This window comes from Eurosta solidaginis, chromosome 5 (genome assembly GCF_040869045.1).
Source record: "Eurosta solidaginis isolate ZX-2024a chromosome 5, ASM4086904v1, whole genome shotgun sequence".
In the NCBI taxonomy this organism is placed as follows: Eukaryota; Metazoa; Arthropoda; class Insecta; order Diptera; family Tephritidae; genus Eurosta; species Eurosta solidaginis.
The window spans coordinates 136720652-136736011 of NC_090323.1; the positions used below are offsets into that span (position 1 = coordinate 136720652).

The following is a 15360-nucleotide window of genomic DNA, read 5'->3' on the forward strand; positions in this document are numbered from 1 at the left end:
TTGAAGCTTGTTGATGCCTATGCGAGTATGCCCGTAGTGTGCCATGCTATTAATATTTCGTCTAAAGAGCACTAAAATGCTCTGAGAAATAAATACAAATGTGCTCCACTGATAGGAAATGCTAAAGTTTTGCTAAAAAAGAAAAACTGAAAACTGCAACATTGCTTAAATGGAGCCACCTGCGCTCTCATTATGTTAACGTCTCGCTGTTTTGTGTGCATTGTCATGTTATTGTCGTTGTTGCTCATTCGTTTTGCCAAGCGCATGTACGGACCATGCCTACTGTATCGGCATTTAGCAGACTTTAGTCTTTGTATGACTACGGTAATAAACGGTTATTTGCAACGAAACGTCGATCAACATAACTCAATTGAGCGCGCAAGATATTAACGGACGAATAATTGCGAGTTAATATGTTTATTTAAAATTCGTGCATTAGCTGTGCCAAACAAACACAGTGAACTCGCTTTTTTTATTCTTTTTGCTTTCGTTTTTATTTTCGGTTTGGCTTTTCATTTTAATTACAATTACGGTACTACGCGTGATATTACAAACGTAACTTGGCTGTGGCACCAAATATATTTGCAGTCGGCAGCCCGCCCGTCCATTCATTGGTTTAATTTGACGTTTTATGTGACTTTTAAGTTGGCACATGAATTGGATTGCAAATTTTTAGTTCAATTGTGTTCAAATATTTACATATGTACAACATACATAACGCATATATTATGACGGGTTAAGATTGGTTACTTTGTATGGTGCTAAAATAATGAAACAATAAAAAAAAATAAACAAATGCATATCATTTATGCGTAATGTGCCTTCCTGTGACATAATTCAATTCAATTAAAAAAGGAAAAAATTACAAAAATTACAAAAATCAAGGTCCAGAAATTAATACGCTGGTATACTCAAGTAGATGCAAATAAATATACATACATATGTATGTACATGTGTACAACATATGTGCGTGTATGCATGTATGTATGTATAAGTGAAAAAAGTGCACGCAGCAATTATAATTAATACATAATCATGAAAAAGCAAAAGTGAATCAAGGGAATGGAACATTCAAATGTACCTGTCCAATTCTCTGAGTGCAACCGTTGCTAAGTACATACATACGCTAAATACCAATAGAGCGAAAAAAAGATTACATTAAAGTTTTAAAAATAAAAAATTCCTAAATTTTTTTGACCTAAGGTTGTTCATTTTAAAAACAATTATGATGTGATTTTTAATGCATTATCACTTTTTTGTAGTGTAAAAATGAAAAGCTTAGACTTGAAAATTGCTTCCAAATTAATTATTAAATATTATCAAAAACACTAAATTAAAAAAGAATGTTTTGAAACCTTAAAAAAATTGTTTTAAAAGCCTTGTAAATCGCTATAAAACAAAAGTAATAAATCGAAAACCACAATTATTCAATTCAAACTTTTTGCAATATAGGTATATATATATTTTTTTTCATACTTGAAGGTGTCACTGACACCCACCATCCAGCCAGCAGCGAGCAAAACGCTCTCCACGAACAAAACGCCAGCGGCAAACGCTACAACACCAATTGCTGCAGCGAGTGAGCATCGTTGAAAGACTTCAATCGACCAGTTAGTCGGCCGTTTGGCTGTACGATCAACTTCATTATTATCATTGTAATCATTAACATCATTTCGCGTAATCGGTATCAACTCCAACAATGCATACTAACAACAACTACAACAACTTTTGTAATCGCGTAACACATCAATTTTACTTTATAAGTAATGTTCGAATAATGCAAATTCATCTTGTTTTTGTTGGTACTTGGTCATCGACGCCGATTGAGCTACAGCCGTTCGCTCACACGCTTGCTGCGCGCACCAACTATCAGCGTGAGTCCCTGAACGGTGCCTCGAGTATGTCGGCGTCTCCACTACATCACCGTATTAGTCGCTGAGGTTTTGTGTGAATGCCATGGTCATTGCAAGAGGAAGCGTAAAATGCATTTGCCATTTACCTCTATTTGAGCTTTTTATAATATACATACATATAAATACGAATGGTCGTACTTATACACATATGTATATACATACATACATATTGTTTTATACGTATGTATGCATGCAGTTCATATTTGAACGAGCATTTGTTTTTATTTTATTAAGTATTTAACGAAAAGCAGTCAACAAAATGTTAAACATCTATTTATTATAATTTTTCCGTACATGAATCAACAATTTCCGATATTTGCAAAATCAATAAATACTATGCATGGCAATGAAACTTTGACAAGTATTTCTCATCACACCAATTCTAAGGAAAATTGTTACTTTGTGAAACTTAAAAACCACAACATTAAAAATCTAGCACCAACTCTTTTCGTTTATGTATATGAGTTTGTATTTTTTTATATTACTTCAATGTGAGTTGTATACCCACATACATACATATATGAGCAATGTGAATGAATTCTGTTTGTACGAATATCATCTCCGCCAAGGGCAATAAACCTAATACTGCCTGCGATATCAATACATCACATCACATCGCATCGCAACGCACGGGGTCAACGACAGAGTGTGCAGCTATTTTTTTTAATGTTGCCGCGTGAGTGAGAGTAGAAAGAGTACGACCTCCAACGTCTCCTTACTGCACTCCTCCCAGCGTCATCCAATTTCTACTGTCATTGCCGTTTTTATCGTTTCGCTTATTACAACAGGCTATTGTTGTTGTTGCTGCCGATGTATTTGTCACGCTGAACCTCGATACAGATGCAACAAAATGTACTTTAAATTGAATTTGTTTTCAACGCTTCTGTGACCGCTGCCTTTGAGTTTGCGTTTGTACCGCTCGGCTGTTGAGTTGTTGTCAAATGGTTGTTATTGGTGTTACTTTTTTACATCAATTCGTCAATTGACAAATATACAAATGCGCGGCGTTAAAATATAATATAATAGTTTCATATAGTTTTTTGAATCAGTCATGGTGGAATCACCATGGAATCAGTGCACTAATTCCGAATCCATTCTATATCGACAACAAACAGAAATATGCAATAGATATATATGTACATATGTAAATAAGTTAAAGGCTGATCATGCTTGAAACTTCGCCGTTATATTTGCTATTTGATGGCATATAAACATTATCAGGCTGTGCTAAATAATGAACTTAGTAATGGAATAGACTTTTACTTTTTCAAAAGGTAAGTACGTAAATTAAGTTATGCATTGTCTAAAATCACAAAATTTATAAAACCACACGCTTCCTCGATTGACGAAGGCCCTGTCCAACAGATGTTTCGAAACATTCAAACAAATGGGTATTATATGTATATTAAGTCATATGATGATATACGTATTAAGTAAAACACCCAGCGGCTTAGGTCGCTTAGAATATACACGCGGCAGGTCGTAAGAGGCGAATAAAATACCCAAATGATTCAAAGGGTAGCGCCATGCTTTGAAGGGGATGCAAGAGCAATTTAGCCATTTGACAGATGCTAGGTAATCTAGTTCAAAAGATAGGTCTTAGGAGTGCAACGTGAGAAAAGAAAAAAACCATTAGGTATAGCTTCTCCAACCCAATTAGAAGGTTCAATGGGGTAATGTTAAATCCTTCCCGAGATGATCTTATAGGGTAATGGTGCTTGTTTCCGGAACATACCGGATCTACATATATCCGGCTCAATAACACTCCCCTAAACCTTCGAATTTCAATAGATTTGGTTCAATCGAAGCCCTTTGTAAATACTGCTGTATATAGTGGTAAACAAAATAGTCAAGAAACCCGTTATTGAAGATGGAAAATGATGCAACAATTTTAAATTTCCGTGCACTTGTAAAATTTCTCTGACATTTCATAAGATAAATAACAAATTTGTACACCGCTTAAAGCGAATAAGTATTTCCTTTCCACTGACATAGATACTTTGTTTGTAGACTAAGAATCACTTGCAGAATGGCAAGTTAACTTTTCAACTCAGAGTTAACCAGTCATGAGGGGTTAAACTCATACATTTGTCACAAATTTTTATACTCAGCTGAGTAGAGCTCACAGAGTATGTTAATTTTGTTCCCATAACGGTAATCCGTAACGGCATAAACTAATCGAGAGAGATATAGACTTATATATATCAAAATGATCTGGGCGAAAAAAGAAATTTATTTAGCCATCTCCGTCCGTCCGTCCGCAAACACGATAACTTGAGTAAATTTTGAGATGTATTGATGAAATTTGGTATGTAGGTTCCTGGGTACTCATCTCAGATCTCTATTTCAAACGAAAGAAATCGGACTATAACCACGCCCACTTTTTCGATATCGAAAATTTCGAAAAACCGAAAAAGTGCGATTATTCATTACCAAAGACGGATAAAGTGATGAAACTTGGTAGGTGGGTTGACCATATGACGCAGAATAGAAAATTAGTAAAACTTTGGGCAATGTGCGTGGCACCGCCCACTGTAATTTGGTAGTCGTTGAAGATATCATGATAAAATTTGGTAGGAACGTTACTCCTATTCCTGTATGTGTGCTAAATAAAAATTAGGAAAATCGGATGACGAACATGCCCACTTTTTAAAAGTCAAATTATGTCAAAATTCAACTCCAGTAATGATATGGTGCAACAAAATACAAAAATAAAAGAAAATTTCAAAATGGGCGTGGCTCCGCACTTTTTCATTTAATTTGTCTAGAATACCAATTCTTTAGAAAAAACTTTGTAAAATGGGTGTGACACCTACCATATTAAGTAGAAGAAAATGAGAAAGTTCTGCAGGGAGAAATCAAAAGCCCTTGGAATCTTGGCAGGAATACTGTTCGTGGTATTGCATATATAAATAAATTAGCGGTACCCGACAGGTGATTTTCTGGGTCACCCTGGTCCACATTTTGGTCGATATCTCGAAAACCCCTTCACATATACAACTAAGGGCCACTCCGTTTTAAAACCCTGTTGTTGTTGTTGTTGTTGTAGCAGTGCTTCGCCCCATCCAGCAGGTGCGACCGATCACAGATTGTCATCAATGTCCTCTAACGGGAGTTCAAGGAAACTTGCAGTTTCAACAGGGATGGACCATAATGAGATGGGTGTTAGTGGCGTTGGTTCCACATTACAATTAAAGAGATGGTTGGTGTCATGTGGGGACACATTGTAAGCGGGGCATACATTTTGTATGTCGGGGCTGATTCTGCATAGGTAAGAATGTAACCTGTTACAGTATCCAGATCGAAGTTGAGCTAGAGTGATTCGCGTTTCCGTGGGGAGTATGCGTTCCTCTTCCGCAAGTTTTGGCTACTGTTCTTTGAGTACTGGATTCACCGGACAATTCCTTGCATAAAGGTCCGGCGCCTGCTTATGGAGTTCGCTGAGGACCTGCTTGTGTTTTTTGGCTTCATACGGCTGAGTCCTCAGGTGCCTTATTTCCTCGTAATGCTTACGGAGATGACTCCTTAAGCCCCTGGGCGGTGTTGGCTCATCAATCAGATGTCTGTTGGGATGCCCAGGTTTCTGGGTATTCAACAGGAACTGTTTGGTTAGCAGTTAGAGTATTCTCGCCTCATTATGTAGGTGGTGTTCTGGGGAAATAAGGAGACAGCCCGTGGCGGTTCTTTCAGTGAGTAGTTTTAAGGCTTGGCGACCACATAGGGGACGCGTAGCATGCAACCGGCTGGCCAATTGCTTTATAAGCGGTAATGAGCGTTCCTTCGTCTTTTCCCAAGTACTGCCAGCAAGAGATTTGAGGATTTTATTACGGCCCTGGACTTTCGGTACAATTGCAGCTGCATGTTCACCAAAATGTAGCTCCTGATCAATGGTCACACCCTAGATTTTGGGGTGTAGGACCGTCGGTAGCGTAGGGCCATCGACGTGGATGTTCAAAAATGGTTGATATTTGGGACGTCCATGTTGTAAATAAAGTCGCGGAGGATTTAGTTGGTAATAATGCCAGTTTACGCGAGGCGAAAAAACTGGAGAGATCGTGGAGGTAGCCGTTTATTCTGTTGCAAAGTTCATCCATCTGTGGGCCTGGGCAGTCATCGGCGAACGCATTATATATTGTCAGCAGAAAGCGCTCGCGCATTTTTTGCATCCGACAGCACTTTATCGCCAAAGGCGATGGAAATTTTGTCATTGTGCTTAGAAGGATTCGATAGGGATTTTATGGTGGACCAACGTTTACCTACACCGGCAGAGCAGTTACTCCTCCCATTTCGCCCGCTTGTGTTCATCGCCAAGCTATCTGATGCGTTGGTCTATATCCCTTATTTGGGGGTCGCCGGGATCGAGCTGCCTTATAAGGTCACGTTCTCTCGCTAAATTTGCGGCCTCCGCCGGACAGTGAGACCGAATTTCGGGAATTCTACCGGCGGGAATGAAGCGAGCCGAGGCGGATTTACGCTCCCCTTGGCGAGCATCAGTCGGGATAGGGAGGACAGCAAAGCGGTTGTCTGTAAAGGATTTATAGAGGTCCCACTTTTCTTTTTTAAAGTTTATGAAAGTGCGTTTTTCTGTGACGATGAAGTCGGCGGTACGCTCGAGCGAAATAAGTATAGGCAGGTGGTCGGATGCCAATATTACCATCGGCTGCCAGTTGACGCAGTTTACGAGTCCTGCGCTCTCGATTGATATATCTGGCGAACTATGACAGCTTCCTTCCATACGAGTGGGGCGTCTCCGTTTATTGTGCAGAACGTCGTTTCTTCTATATGATTCGCCAATATCTCACCCCTGCTGTCGGCTTGAAAGTTTGAATGTCATAGATCGTGATGGGCATTGAAATCGCCTAAGATAAAGCGATTACTGCCAGTGAGTAAGGCGCTGATATTAGGGCGGTATCCACTGGGGCAGCAGGTGGCAGGAGGATGTAGATGTTGATGATTTCTAGGTTTGCATCGCCTGACCGGACAGATAAGCCTTGACGCTCTAAGACATTGTCCGAGCGGCCGATGACGGGATCAAATATATGATATTGCAAAGAGTGGTGTATGATAAACGCGAGGCCGTCTTCATTTCCGCTCTCGCGATCTTTTCTGTGGACATTATACCCAGAACAGGTCTGCAGAGCAGATCTTGCTGTGAGTTTAGTCTCTTGAATCGCAGCACTGCGGATGTTGTGCCGCTTCATGAAATCGACTGTCTCCGTGATCTTACTCAGGAGTAAGTGAGGGGTGACTACGCCTGGGTTTTGACAGGCTAGGACGCAACTGCTGTACGCATTGGGGTACGCGGGGTATTTGGGTATGTGGCCTGGCAACATGGCGCAATGAAACCCGTCGGGGGGTTGCCGTCGCGGAGACCAGAATATATAGCAAAGTGGCACCGTCCAAGGCAGGAGCTTCATTGGGCGGATGTCGCAAACATATATATTCTGTGCTGACAAACGGTGCAAAAGGAGGTAGGGACTAAGGGTCTGTTTGCCTGACCTACACGATTGCTGCCGGAAAAGAGGGGGAGAGATGACGGTGGCAGGGGGTGATGCTCGGCATTGCTACCGAGTCTACTACGGAGATTGTAGGTGTGAGTGGGAGCAGCCGTATGAGTGGGTGGCGCCGTGGGGCGCGAGCAGCAGCGGGTACTTGTTGATGCTTGCTGAGCATCGAGGCTGCTGGAAGGTAGTGGGAGGGGGCGGCACTTATGCGTAGACTACGGGACGCCCTTGGGCGTGAACAGCAAGGAGCCACAAAAGATTTATAGAAGTTACGTTCTTGCCTAAAACAACCTGTCCGATGCAACCATCCGTTACACGAGACACACTGACAAAAGTATGACCGTCCTAAAAAGATTCTTTTCCGGCAGACGCAGTAAACCATTTCTCAGGACCGGGGCAGGAGACGGACCCGGATTGGGTTCGATACCTTCCCGGGGCCAGATAATATGAGCAGTCCCGCTGCAAGGAGCTGCTGGGAGTATGACAATTTGTGGCAGGTACGCAACAAATTAAATGGGGTTACACTGAAATGACAGTCCTTGGTCGGGAAAAATCCCGAGTCGCTCCGGTACATAGAACCGACTGCCTTGGGAAGCCCTCATTAGTAGCTTTAATTTGATACCCATATCGTACAAACACATTACAGAGTCACCCCTGGTCCACCTTTATGGCATTACCTCGAAAAGGCGTTTACCTATAGAACTAAGGCGCACTCCGTTTTAAATAATCATTAACAACTTTCATTTGATACCAATATCGCACAAACGCATTCTAGAATCACCCCTGGTCCACCTTTATGGCGATATCTCGAAAAGGCGTCCACCTATAGAACTAAGGCCCACTCCCTCTTAAAATACTTATTAACACCTTTCATTTGATTCCCATATCGTACAAACACATTACAGAGTCACCCCTGGTCCACCTTTATGGCATTACCTCGAAAAGGCGTTTACCTATAGAACTAAGGCGAACTCCCTTTTAAATAATCATTAACACCTTTCATTTGATACCAATATCGCACAAACGCATTCTAGAGCCACCCCTGGTCCACCTTTATGAAGATATCTTGAACAGGCGTCCACCTATAGAACTATGACCCACTCCCTTTTAAAATACTCTTTAATGCCTTCCATTTGATACCCATGTCATACAAACACATTCCAGGGTTACCCTAGGTTCATTTTCCTACATGGTGATTTCCCCTTATTTTGTCTCCAAAGCTCTCAGATGAGTATGTAATGTTCGGTTACACCCGAACTTAGCCTTCCTTACTTGTTGAAATTAAATCTGAGCTAAACAAAAAAATGTGCCGTTCCGCAAGTGTATCTAAACGGAAATATAGTTATAGGTCAATATATGGTCTCAACCATAAAAAGGGGAGGGGGGGGGGGGGGGGGGGCTTGATTTTGTAAAATGTTGAGCATGCAGTTTTTTATTTTCTTGATAAGATCAACTTGATGTATATCTTGTTTTATTTGGGTGCGCCCCATATATCCGACTTTCAGAAAACCCGCAATTCATAATCCCGACAATTTTCAAAAATTCCAACAAGACATAATCCAGACATAATACAACCTAAACATAACGAAATCCCGACAAGACAATATCCCGACTAACAAAATCCCGACAAACTCCAAATACCGACAGCATACAATACATACAAATTTACTAAAACTTCGTTACCACACATTACGCCTGTGCAGAAAGGTATTCTGCGCAGGAATGCTGCGGATCGCGTAATCGGGGTTGGATTGGGTAAGTGTTGTTGTGCAAAGGTGTCTAAAATAGTATGGATTATGAGCTGCAAGATTTGGTCATATCGGGACTATATGTTTCGGAATGTTGTATTTCGGGATTTTGTGATTAGGGATTGTGTTATACACCCGTTTTATTTTTCCACATTATTACATTATTACATTTTCCACATTATACATATCAAACCTGCCTAAGTCCATCATAAACTAATTTTGGAAAATGACGGTTCTTTCTTTCTGCGTAGTATAATTTATATTGCGAAATTGTATAAATGTTTACTTGATTAATATTAAAACCATTTAGCGGAGAAAAAACAATTAAATGTTAAGCCATTTTTGAAATAAAGCAGTTTTAACGTTGGACTTAAGCGCGTTTGAAATAAAACGCATGGACTTAGTTGGTTTTGAAAGAAAATTGATCTGAACTTAAACAGTTTTGAAAAAGCAGCTCTAAAAAATTCCTAAATTAAGTCACAGAATACCATAGCAGAGCGCCAAACTTGAATACATTTTTTAGTCTAATCAATATGACTTGGCATATTTGTTTAATTCAATAAAAATCTTAAAAAATGTCATATGCGGACTTAGGCAGTTTTGATTTGTATCGACTCATATACATATCTATATACATATAAAGGAAGATATTTGGCCCATGTTGCGTATGAGTAACATATTTGTCAAATTCGTGTTGTAAGGTGCTAACCCGCCAACAAAATTTATTTTTATTATTGGGTGGGTACATATGCTGAAGTCTACAGTTGACCTTTTTTCAGATTTTTGATACATTAACCACTGGTCGGCCAAACCAATAGGCTAAAACCAAAAAAGTTGGCTAAATGATATCAAAAAGATAGAAAAACGGAAAGTAGGTATTCAGTGTGTTTGGGTAAATTGATTTGCCAGCCGAACAGTTTGACTAGCTGAACAAACAAAGCTCCAAATTAATAAAAATTAGTTGATATTTCATTAAGTCTGCAAATATTTTGACTCGTATGAAAATATAAAAAATTAATGCAAGGCGCGATTACCTCCGAAGAGATTTTAGGCCGAGCTTCTCTTCCAATTCACGTCGTGCTCGTTTCAATTTTTTCTAGAAATTGACGGGTTGGGACCTACATATTTTACGCCGACTACGAACGGTATCTGCAAAGCAGATAAGTTTTCGCTGAGAAGCTCTTAACCGTTTAAACGGTTATGGCCGCCCAACAAGGCTCGCCAAGGGAATTTAAATCGCTTTCCGCCTATTCCTTCCAGAATGTGGATATCTGAATTTGTTTTAGTAATTTACAAAAACCTAAAGTTTGCGTAAAAGGAGTTCGAAATTTTTTCTTAAATAGAAAAATCACATCCAAATTAGTCTAATATTCTTATTTTCAACAAAAAAAAAAAAAAAAACAAAACAAGAAACAGCATACGTTGGAAAGTTACAAACAAGTTCATTAAGTCAGTTTCAGCAAGAAAGTAGATACCCAAATTCTTTTTTAGGACGGCAGTATAGCACTATCGATTTCGGACATTCGACATAAAAATATAATTAAGAGTTTTCGAGCCTCCTTAATAAAATCGCTTTACACCTGTGTGGCACCCTTTAATCGTCTCCGATCAACACCAAAATTCATATGTGATATTTTGGACCTAGGTGTTACAGTCCGAAGAGGGGGTGGTGGACTGAAAAAATCGCTTATTTTATAAATGCGATCCAATCTAATGTATAACGAAAGTACAGCACGGTTTTTTTTTAGATTCATTTAGCTTTATTGTAAAATTGTAACCCATTTTAAAATGCAAACGAAATATTTTAATGCTGAATCGCAACAAAAAAAAAAAAAAAATACTGGTGTGTATAGTGTCGGCATAAAGTTAATTGCAATCCCCATAAAAATGTATTACTTTGGTACACATAATTTTTATAATTTTCTGTGACGATTCCTGAATTTGTATGTATAAATAACTCAAGCCTAAAAGAAAGCTTATTAAAAATTTAAAACATATATAGAAAGCGGAGTTAAAGGATATTGTAACGTTCAAAAACAGACGTTTTCGAATGTGATTACAACAGTTTTAAATATAAATTTTGATTCTTGATAGTTTTACGACTACGCAGCTTAAGAAGAAAGTCAATTGCGAACAAAACTAAAACAACTTGTAGTGGTGTATCGAGCAAAGCACGATTACCATTACTCAAATTTTAAAATTGTAATCAAATAACAAATAAAAGCAAAAACCGGCGATTTGGACAGGCTTCTCTTCCAATAAGTGTCGTGCTTCTTTTAATTTTTTATATAAATTGCTGGGCCGACCCCGCTTAGAAAAATTGTTTTTAATTAAAAAAACACTTTTTTCTTATGACTTCGGTAGTGCTTTTCCCTGGCCTCGAACCCAGAACCTTCTTTAAGACAGGCGAGCACGCTACGAATTTCATTGAAATGCACCTTTCCTACCTTCTACGTAGGCTATGGAACACACACAATTGACTTACCCCCATTGCTAGATAAAACGGGCACATCTATGTATGTATCTCCATATTAGATAGCCGTTTTTGGCAAAAAATGTGAAAAACAGATGTTATAAATATACAAATTGGAAAGATACTAAGTATATATAACCTTTTTTATATATTGTAACAGCTAAGCAGTTAAAGGGCTTTGAAAGTTTAAGGCACATATGTATATCTTAAATCCCAATTTTCAGAGAAATTCCGAGTATGTATGCAACAACTCAATTATTTGATAATTTTATCAAGCGAAACTCAAAATTTGTTCAATTAAAGCAGATTTTAGTACAGTATTTTAATACATGCACATTATCATACTCGAAACTCTTCGCCGATATTTTCGAAAGGCATTGATTTTTTCCATTAGAAATTTTAATATGTCGATGGGATTTTTAAACATACATTAGCACTAGCATTAAACATACTTAGCCGGAGCGTCATCTTTCATTCGCATGTTGATGTCTCCGTAAATCTCGTACATTAATTCTTCTTCGGTACTCGCCATCGCGAAAGCGTAGAGGCCCGTAAATTTTTCGAAGTAATTTTCTCTCGGACACTCCCAGAGTTTCATTTGATGTTGTCATGTCCATGCTTCTGCACTATATAGCAGGACGGGTACGATAAGTGACTTGTAAAAAATGATTTTCGTTTGCCGAGAGTGGACTTTACTTTCCAATTGCCTACCTAGTCAAAAGTAGAGTTTATTGGCAAGAGTGGTTATTCGCTGGATATCAGAGCTGATGTTGTTGTTTGTGTTTATGTTCCCAAATAAACTACGTATTCGACCTCTTCGAAATTATGGCTGCCAACTGTAGCATGGTTACCAGGGCGTAAATGCATTGAATCTTTGCTCGATAACAGCAGGTACTTCGTTTTGTCCTCATTCACCATGAAAACCATCTTGTGTGCTTCTTTTTCTAGTTTGGATTAGTTAGAACTTACGGCGCGGGTGTTCAGGCCGATTATAGCAGCATACGCCAGAGATTGCACGCTTTTATGTGTGTCTCCCTGGTCTCTCCAATTTTTTGGCCTCGCGAAACCTGACATAGTCATCGACCAAATCATCAGCGACCTTATTTACAACATGGACACGGCAAATTTTGACCATATTGAACATCCACGACATTACGCTACCGACTGTCTTAAACGCAAAAATATTGGGTGTGACGTTCGATCACGATCTACATATTGGCGAATTTGTACCTAAATTCCATAGCCGTAATAAAATTCTCAAATCCCTTGCCGGCAGCACTTGGGGTAAAGACAAAGCAATTGGCCGGCTAACTTAAGGTTACTCACTGGAAGCAGTGGCGGATCGTGAGCTTGGTTGTGGAGGGTTAGGGGAAATGGTATCAAAAAGTTTCATAAATTTTGTTTTATTTTTATAACATAATTCATGTATAAATTGCCATGCATCGTGAAATGCAAAATTTTTCTTGAATGTTTGCCTTTGATTTGCATACAGCGCGTAATAATACCAAAATTTAAGCTTTCGATCTCAAAGTATTTTCGAAAGTATGTATGTATTCTGTTTTTAAATACTTTTTATTTTTTATACTCAGCGTGTTTTGCACACAGAGTATATTAATTTTGATTGGATAACGGTTGGTTGTACAGGTATAAAGGAACCGAGATAGATATAGAATTCCATATATCAAAATCATCAGTATCGAAAAAAATTTGAGTGAGCCATGTCCGTCCGCCCGTCCGTTTGTCCGTTAACACGATAACTTGACAAAATTTTGAGACATCTTGATGAAATTTGGTTCCTGGTCACTCATCTCAGATCGCTATTTAAAATGAACGATATCGAACTATAACCACGTCCACTTTTTCGATATCGAAAATTTCGAAAAACCGAAAAAATGCGATAATTCATTATCAAAGACGGATAAAGCGATGAAACTTGGTAGGTGGGTTGACCTTATGACGCAGTATAGAAAATTAGTAAAATTTGCGACAATGGGCGTGGCACCGCCCATTTTTAAAAGAAGGTAATTTGAAAGTTTTGCAAGCTGTAATTTGGCAGTCGTTGAAAATATCACGATGAAATTTGGCAGGAAAGTTACTACTATAACTATATATGCGCCAAATAAAAATTATCAAAATCGGATGAAAAACAAGCCCACTTTTTAAAAAAATCTTTTTAAAATCAAATTTTAAGAAATAATTGAATATCTTTACTGTATATAAGTAAATTACGTCAATATTCAACTCCAGTAATGATATGGTGCAACAAAATACAAAAATAAAACAAAATTTCAAAATGGGCGTGGCTCCGCCCTTTTTCATTTAATTTGTCTAGAATACTTTTAATGCCATAAATCGAACAAAAATTTACCAATCCTTGTGAAATTTGGTAGGGGCATAGATTCTATGATGGTAACTGTTTTCTGTGAAAATGTGCGAAATCGGTTGAAGCCACACCCAGTTTTTATACACAGTCGAACGTCTGTCCTTCCGCTCGGCCGTTAACACGATAACTTGAGCAAAAATCGATATATCTTTACTAAACTTAGTTCACGTACTTATCTGAACTCACTTTATCTTGGAAAAAAATGGCCGAAATCAGACTATACCACGCCCACTTTTTCGATATCGAAAATTACGAAAAATGAAAAAAAATGCCATAATTGTATACCAAATATGAAAAAAGGGATGAAACATGGTTACTGGGTTGGTTTATTGAGGCAAAATATATACCTTAAAAAAATTTGTAAAATGGGTGTGACACCTACCATATTAAGTAGAAGAAAATGAGAAAGTTCTGCAGGGCGAAATCAAAAGCCCTTGGAATCTTGGCAGGAATACCGTTCGTGGTATTACATATATAATTAAATTAGCGGTACCCGACAGATGATGTCCTGGGTCACCCTGGTCCACATTTTGGTCGATATCTCGAAAACGCCTTCACATATACAACTAAGGGCAAACGTTTTAAAACCCTCATTAATGCCTTTAATTTGATGCCCATATCGTACAAACACATTATAGAGTCACCCCGGGTCACCTTTATGGCGTTATCTCGAAAAGGCGTCGACCTATAGAACTATGGCCCACTCCCTTTTAAAATACTCTTTAATACTTTGCATTTGATACCCATATCATACAAACACATTCCAGGGTTACCCTAGGTTCATTTTCCTACATGGTGATTTGCCTTTATTTTGTCTCCAAAGCTCTCAGCTGAGTATGTAATGTTCGGTTACAGCCTACTTAGCCCTCCTTACTTGTTATTTGGTACTTTTATCATTACTGGGTGTGTACATTTCATACTTATATAATTTTAACAAAACAATGTATTAATAACAATGTAAATAGAAGTTATGTTTAAAGACACAGAGTGAAAATTTCTGAACGTGATCACCGAAAAACGTCATAATTTATTTTTGAGTAACAAATGTATTATTTGATAGCTATCTATAATACAAGCAAATGCTCGTCTTCCATTTTTCCAAAAAAATTCTATTGTTAATTATCGTCATTTGAATTTTCTTTGTCCTTTTTCTTTTAAAGTTGAATAGCAGCCGATAGGCCCCACCGATTTTGATAATTCAAACACCAATTTGCTTGTAATTAAAAACTCTTTAAGAGCACATGTTTTATTTCTGTGAAATAAATTTCTATTTTTAAAATTGTTGCAAAAACCGTGCAAAAAAAATTATTCTGGAGCACATTTTTGCACGCAAGGAAAA

The 15360-nt window shown here is 38.3% G+C and overlaps 1 protein-coding gene across 16 annotated transcripts in view; it reads left to right on the forward strand.

Annotated features, from left to right (window-relative positions):
• The first annotated feature begins 323 nt into the window (after positions 1–323).
• The window catches only part of Eip74EF (Ecdysone-induced protein E74), a 399127-nt gene continuing 384090 nt past the window's right edge, over positions 324–15360 (forward strand). The window contains exons 1-3 of one of the 16 annotated variants that reach the window (XM_067791371.1): positions 324–915; positions 1263–1452; positions 2940–3187. The gene's annotated coding sequence lies outside the window, so the exon portion shown is untranslated. The remainder of the gene's footprint in view (positions 916–1262; positions 1453–2939; positions 3188–15360) is intronic. The other 15 variants (XM_067791373.1, XM_067791379.1, XM_067791372.1 and 12 more) reach the window with 15 other exon arrangements.